At 47.5% G+C, this 7,557-nt stretch overlaps 1 non-coding gene across 1 annotated transcript; it reads right to left on the reverse strand.

The window, feature by feature from the left end:
- Positions 1-6,666: 6,666 nt before the first annotated feature.
- Positions 6,667-6,738, reverse strand: TRNAD-GUC (transfer RNA aspartic acid (anticodon GUC)). The gene has a single exon. It is a non-coding gene; the product is annotated as a tRNA-Asp (tRNA).
- Positions 6,739-7,557: the final 819 nt, after the last annotated feature.

Genomic DNA, 7,557 nt, shown 5'->3' on the forward strand with positions numbered 1-7,557 from the left:
CCTGCCGCCTCGTCCCGGTGGGTTGCTGGTTGTTTGGGACCGGCTGTGTTGTGGTGGGGTTTTTTGGTTGGGTTTAGGGGGGGTTGGGTTGGTTTTAGGGGGGTTTGGGCTGGGTTTAGGGGGGTTTTGGTTGGGTTTAGGGGGGTTTTGGTTGGTTTTAGGGGGGTTTGGGCTGGGTTTAGGGGGGTTTTGGTTGGGTTTAGGGGGGTTTGGGTTGGTTTTAGGGGGGTTTTCGTTGGGTTTAGGGGGGTTTTGGTTGGCTTTAAGGGGGTTTGGGTTGGTTTTAGGGGGGGTTTGGTTGGTTTTAGGGGGGTTTGGGTTGGTTTTAGGGGGGTTTTGGTTGGGTTTAGGGGGGTTTTGGTTGGGTTTAGGGGGGTTTGGGTTGGTTTTAGGGGGGGTTTGGTTGGGTTTAGGGGGGTTTTGGTTGGGTTTAGGGTGTTTTGTTTTTTTTTTCAGTGCTTTTTTTTTTTTGAACAGAGAAGCCTGGTCTTAGGAGTGGAGTGGGATGTTGCTCCCGTGTTATGGGATTAACCTGACTGCAGGTTTTGTGCAGGGGCCAAGCAGAAGAGATCTGCAGAACTCAGGCTGATCAGTTACCTGAGGACCATCCTCAGAGCCACTGCTCCCACGGCACCTCTGCCCTGCCCTCTCTGCCCTCTCGTGCTGCCCTGGGGTGAGTAACACTCAGGCCCTGCAGCCTTATTTTACCTACACAGACACAGGCTGGCACAGACATAATAAGACACAGGGAAACCATCTTCCCAGGCACCACAGCTCTCTCCAAACACCTCTTCACAACGCTCCCTGGGCTCTCTCTTTGTGGTAAGAGCAAACTCCAAAATCTGACTGACACTGCCTGGGCAGAGCTTTCAAGACAGGAGGATGTGATGGAGGTGAACAGGAGTTCTCTGCCACACAACCCATTCAATGACATGCTTTTAACATGGTGCCTGCATAAATATATTCATATAGAAGTGTGGTGGAAGAAGTAGAGGCACATCCAATAATTAAATTTAGGTTCTCTCCCCATTTCAGACATGAGAATGAAACAGTTTTATAATAGAAGCCTCTGTGCATGGACAAAAAGCAAATACTCACTGTGTAGCTCCACATTGGTGAAGCTCCTTGGCAAAATCTGTCAGGAAAAAGAAAATAAATTGATGGAGAAATAAACTGAATGACTGCTAGATTTACATATGGGCTTTACACATCCACCATACCTATTTCTGGCAGCAGGTTTGGGTCTGATAACTCACAGGACTAAGTTTTGTTGGCATTGGTTGAAGCAAGCTCAGTGCACAGCAGTACTCACTGGGCTGCTCCAGCACTCACATCACTGACACACACGCTTGTCTGTACCTCAGCTGATAAATCACCAAACCCCCACAGCTGGATGCTCCACAACGAGCACACAGATGCATCCAGTGGAGGTCTGAGAGCACCATGGGAGTCTTTTAGAGTTAAGTCCTTATGTTGTGGACTGATGCTGCAAGCCTGCATTCTGATTTAGACTTCATTATTGTCCCCAGCAGAAGGAAATCTGAGGTCTGGAGGTGCAGCTGATGACAGGCAGAGGGACTGCACTGGGCCATCCCCTCCTCAGAGCTGCTGCACGCTTCAAACTGGGTAGTTCTCAGCCACATGTAATGAATGCATTTGACACAACAAACTTACATGCATAGCTGATTTTTTTGGCATTTGTAAGACACTTGGAGTTAGTATAATGATAAAGCACTGAGTATATGCTTCCATTTTTAAAAAGTCACTAGGGGCTTTGGACAAATGCAATCCTTGGCTATAACTGTGGGGGTGTCTGGGCTGTGCAAGCAGCCATTCCCCATTCCTTCCTGCCAAGGAAAGGCTGGAAGCAGCAAGCTCATCCTGCACAGGATGGTTTGCAGACACCTCCCTGGTCATGCTCAGGATGCATTACAGGGAATAACCCTTCCACAAAGATGAGACTTAATGGGATGAAGGCATTTAGGTTTAACACCAATATAAGCAGCCATCTGAAGAGTGCTGGCAGAGATACCTACCACAGTTTGTGCAAGAGGCTGGTTTCTGTCCCAGTGCCTGGAGAGCTGTTGGGGGGGGGACAGGAGATATCCTGAGCCCACCAAGGGCAAAGCCGAGCTCCTTGCCACTGGGCCCACAGCAGCTGGGGGCAACCCACAGCCCTGAGACTTGGCTGCTGCTTGGAAACAACATTATGTTCATTTTGGTTTGCTTGACACATTTAATGTCACCTCCCACTGTAGTTATGCTGGCCATGCTTCTAACCAAACCCAGAGCTTTTCCATATTAAAAAGCTGTTAAATGCATTTGTTGCCACCTGCAGAGCTCTGCTTCAAGCCTGACCCTGGGGAAGTGTAGTTTTTCTTCTGCTGACGAGAAAAAGTCCTGAGAGTTTTACCGGGGCAGAACGAAGCAATGCTGGTCAGCACGGACACACCTCCTCCCCGAGGCAGCTTTTCTCCCAGAGGCGTAAGGCGCCCTGAGCCGCTGGCAGCAGCGCGGTGCAGCCCTGGTGCTGCCGGCGTGAGGGCAGGGGCTGCTCAGCCATCTCCCCAGGCAGCCCCCCTGCATGGGGACAGCAAGCACAGCATGACCTTGGGGCCTGGTGGCTCTGAGCAGTCCGGGCACAGCCATGCTGGCAGGCTCCTGCAGCACTGCACTAAACTCCCTTTACTTCCTTTCATTTTTTTCCTTGATGCTTAATGAGTCTGTGAGAGTCATCTGCAATTTCATGGAGGTAGCACAGCTGTAAAAAAGAAAATCTGCTTCATAAAGCCAAAATAATCAAGAATGAACAGTCAGACTATGCATATAAAGGATCTAAAGTACCTCCTGTTTTTTTTCCCTGGGCTTAAACATCAGTTGTGCTAAAAATAAATCTGTGGGAAGGAAAAAGCAGCAAAGTTGCTCCACATTCCTAGAAGCTTCTCACATTCACATCTCCACCTTGGGACTCCTACAAGGGCCAAAACATTTCCTGAAACATCAAGCCATTTTGAGATGAAGCAAACATCCTTACTCAGCAGGTGTGTTTAGGAAACTTAGGCAGTTTTAAATTATCCAGAATGGTAAAACAACAGATTTGAGCAAAAAAATCCCCAACAACTAGTTGTAAGAGTCACTGCAAAAATAATCTGGACCTGTCCACAGCACTAAAGGCCAAGAAACAGTTGTTTTTATGTACCATTTACCATATCCCTTGTGGAGAACTCGAGCATTTGTGCATCTGGATTTCATCTGCGCCTGAAAGAGACTGTATATGTGATGTTTTAGCTTGAGCTGGCTGTAGCTGCTAACCATGTGTTTGGATACTGCAGCTTTCTCTCAGAAATATTTAAAGAGGTGTGCAAGCATGTGCATACTATAAGGGAAAAAAAAAAAAAAAAAAAAAGACCTAACAGCTAAGGTTGTCTGGTTTTTATTTACGTACAAAATTTGCCCATCTCAACTGCTGGATACCAACCTAAGAGAATTCCTTCCCATCTCTAGTCTAACAGCTAAAGCTGTCATTTCCCAAACAGACCATGCCAAGGGAGAGGTTTCACTAGCAGAGGGAAGTTACAACTAGGCCAGATATCTCTAGTTAATGTTCACACCCAGACCAAATCTGCTGTCTATCATCCATAGTGTTCTTCACAAAAAGCATGATGCTAAAAGCAGCCTGTACATCTCTTACCCCCAGTAGTGTTCCTCCATTACAAATATCAACAACAACATCCCTTCTTTCCCCCTCAAGAAGAGGTGTGTTCATCCAAAAGGTTAGGATTGGCTATATAAGGCACCAGGATGAGCTGTTGATCCCACAGCTGAGCTGAGCTCAGCAGCAGATGCTCTCCTGCTTCCCATAACCCTTCTCCTTGCTTTCTTCTTCTTTCACTCAGAAAAGTCTTCCAGTTTGTTACACATTACATTCCTAATGTACAGAACCTAGCAATAATGTAATTATTTGTAGTTTATATAGACAAAGATTCATTTAGTACCTCTGTAGAATAATTGTGGACATCAGTGGCATCACAGGAGCTCACTGAAGCCAAGGTATTCACTTGATGGAGAGTTGGTTGCTCCTCAATTCTTACATTTCTGAAGTTATGGATTTCCTTTTATGTGATAACTGTCAGGTTATCAGGATAGGTTTGGTTATTTACAGTTTGGCTTTACCATATTTGTTCAGTGGAACACAGGAAGCTTTTACAGCAGGAGAACAGCTTGCACTAAGTCTGGGAGCCTCTGCCAGCAGAGGGATTTTCATGCTATTTTAAGTATTTACAAGTTGTCTCAAGCCTCAAATGATAAAAACATCAAGCAGTGAGAGTGCACTGAACTCAATGTTTTGCTGTTCAGCTGGCCTAGTGCAAACATCGCAATGCAGGCACCAGCTGGAGGCACTCCCCCAGCTCCCGCACCCAGCGGGAAGCAGCCCCGCGGGATGTGCCCGAGGGCCGGAGCTGCTGCCCTAGAAGGAAAGGTATTAGCTAGGGCTGGGGTTGCTGCTGGGCTGAAGGAACACAGACCTGCTGTAATAATAGCACCAGGGCTGAAGGTGACCACAGATGAGTTAGAAGAACCAACAGCAGGTTTTGTGGAAGCAATCGAGAGGCTCAAGGGAGGTTTTGTTAAGCCTAAATCATTAAAAAAGAATCTTGTTTGAGCTGTTTCACTTGAAACTTTCACTTCATCAGCCTGCCAAGGACAGGGTTTGTGGGGAGGAGAGATGCACATGGCCCAGGGTTACAGAAGAGCCCATAGATACCTGTGGCACCTCCCTCAGCTTTTTCAGCCTGTTTATGCACATCAGAGAAGCCTTGCAAGTGCTGGACAAATAATGCGTTCAAGTTGAAGGATTTGCATTCTTCTTTGAGAAGTGCCAAGCTCCAGCTGGGCCAGGCCCACATTCAAGGAAGCACTTCAGTGTTTAAAAAATGAAGGTATGCTTTCCAGCAGTTTACCTAAAGACTATCCAGAGCCAAGTAGCAGGGAAGGGTGAGTCCTGCTGCTGAACAAATTATTTCTTTAATTTATTTTTAAGATAAGGTGCTCTCAGATTCCCAGGAAATGCTCTAAAAGGATAATATTGTGCCCCAAAAAAACCCAACTTTAATTTTCATAGTCTCAGAATGATACATCTGTAAGCCTATGCCAGGCTGAAAATGGACAGCTCAGGAGGGTCACTGTGTCTCTAAAGACAGAGAATGAAGAGCTGAGAAGCAGGTTACTAGAGCCTGAAAGAGATAATTCACTTGGAGTAAAATACTGTTGTGCTGTGTGTGAAAGTAGGACAGCAGTCTCATATTTCTTCAGAGAACATAGGCATTTAAATGAAATAATGAATGATACTATAAACTAGATTTGTATTTCAAGTAAACATGTAAGTGAGAAGTGTTATTTCAACATGTTTAGTTTCATATCTGTTCAAAGGGCTGTTAAGTCTCTCTAAAAGCACTGTAGGTTTTTTTTTCCTCCAGCAACACTTCCCATCAGCATGAGCTGGAGAGACTGGGCAGGAGGCTTGTAGGTGGGACATTTATTTTAGTATTTTCCTTACACCCTCATTTGGAAAAATCTGTTCCAAATCCTACAGTCCAGTAACTAAAGTGACTAGAGACCAGAGATTTGTTAATCAGATATTGCCAGGAGTGACCAAAAGCCTTATTGTGCCATTAGGAGTCATTCTGACACAAGTTGTTGATTTTTTTGTATTAAACTGTGTGTTCTAAACATGAGAGCCAGTGAAGTGTAACCCCAACTTTATGTCTATTCATGGAAGGTATTGTCTGCTGCAGTCTTTCACCTTTCAGGTAGCAGATTTAACGTACTTAAATGAAACTCAGCTGAAATAGATTGACTTCTTCAGTGGTTTCAACTTCACAGAGAAGCCCACCTGGAACCAGCCACCACTTGTAGGAGAAAGAGTTGCAGAAGCTGGCACAAGCTGACAGGTGATCTCTAAGTGGTGATTGAAGCAGGTTTGGATTTCCTTGCTCTGGAAGAGCTAGATGAACCTCTGCAAGTGTAGATGAAGGCCATGCAGATGGTCGGGAAGAAGCTGCAGTTTGAGCTGTAACTCCTATTGCAAACAGGTTGCTTGGAGCAAAACAACCAATCAGACAAACTCTTGCTTATCCAGAAACTTATTTTTTTCTGCACCAGTTGTCAGATAACTCTCCCTGAAAGTTACCAGAGGCATTTCCCAAGAGGCCTGTGCCTGGGAGGGTGTCTGCTGCCCAGCCCCTCCCCACGAGCAGGCCCTGCAGCTGCCCCAGCCTGGGTGTGCAGCTCCAGCACCTTTAAAAGTGCTGCTGCTGCGGGGGGGACATGCTCAGCATCGGGTACCAACCTGCGGCAACAGGGTGTCTTACAGGTTATCCAGGGTTGTCATAACGTAATGATTTCTTAAAATTAAGGTTAAATTCCTTCTAGAATAGGCACCTGAGGCAGCCAAATCAGAAATTCACTGAGAGGAAAACTCTGTTCCGCAGTATTCATAGCACAGCACCCCGAGGGCTTCTGTTCTGATCTGCTCCCTGAGCATCCTGCCAAGGGCCGGGGCGGCGGATCCAGCCCCCGCTCCCGCAGCTGCCCCGGCTCCGTCCCCGCACGGGCTGCGGGATAAATACCGACCGCCCCCAGGCGGAGAAAAAAAAGCGGAACGCTCTCCCCGTCGGGGAATCGAACCCCGGTCTCCCGCGTGACAGGCGGGGATACTCACCACTATACTAACGAGGAGCGATGGTGGTGCCCGCACAGCCGCCTTACGAGGCTCCCGCTCCGCCCCGTCCCTGTGCCGCGCCCGCCGGCAGCTCCGGGGAGGCTGCTCAGCAATGCCGGGGTGGCCACTGCTCGCCCGGGCTGCTCCAGCTGCCCCAGGAGGCGACGCCGACAGCGCTATTCCCATGGAACAGTGCTCACCACAAAGCTCCCGGTGGAAGGGCCAAGCTCGGGATGCAGTATTTACCTTTCACACGCGGCTGTAGGATGTACTTTCAAGAACACATAAGCTCAGCTGCGACGCTTGCTGCAGCAGCCCAAGTCCAACCACTGAAGGTCTGAAGGTACCCAAGCATTCCAGGAGGTGGCACTTCTGTACTCAAGAGCGCAATGCTGCATCACTTCATCATCCACAGACATGGTCTGTCAGAGTCAAGGCCTCTCACTGACAGCAAGAACTTTAAAAGAAGAGAAATAATTGGTGGAGATTCATAAATATTTCTCTCCCCATCCAAACTACTGCAATTTTTGGAAAACTAGGAAAAACATACAGAGAATACAAGGAAGGCTCAAGAGAAGAGACTCCACTTCCAGATTTGTTAAGAGCTGAAGGAGTTAAAGGAAAACATGATACAAAAGCACATGGGGTGAGCACCTAGTGTCACTGTCACGGACTACAGGCAAGCTACACCCATCCTGGTCAGCCACATCCAGCTGCAGGCAGGGATAAACATCACACAGAGGCAGTGCCCATAGGGGCCATGGGTGGGAAACGTTTGGGTTGTGACTTCCCTCCCTCTCTTATCCTTTACAGTAAGAACAGGTGTGCTCTACTCT

Source organism: Apus apus, chromosome 13 (assembly GCF_020740795.1).
Source record: "Apus apus isolate bApuApu2 chromosome 13, bApuApu2.pri.cur, whole genome shotgun sequence".
Taxonomy (NCBI): domain Eukaryota; kingdom Metazoa; phylum Chordata; class Aves; order Apodiformes; family Apodidae; genus Apus; species Apus apus.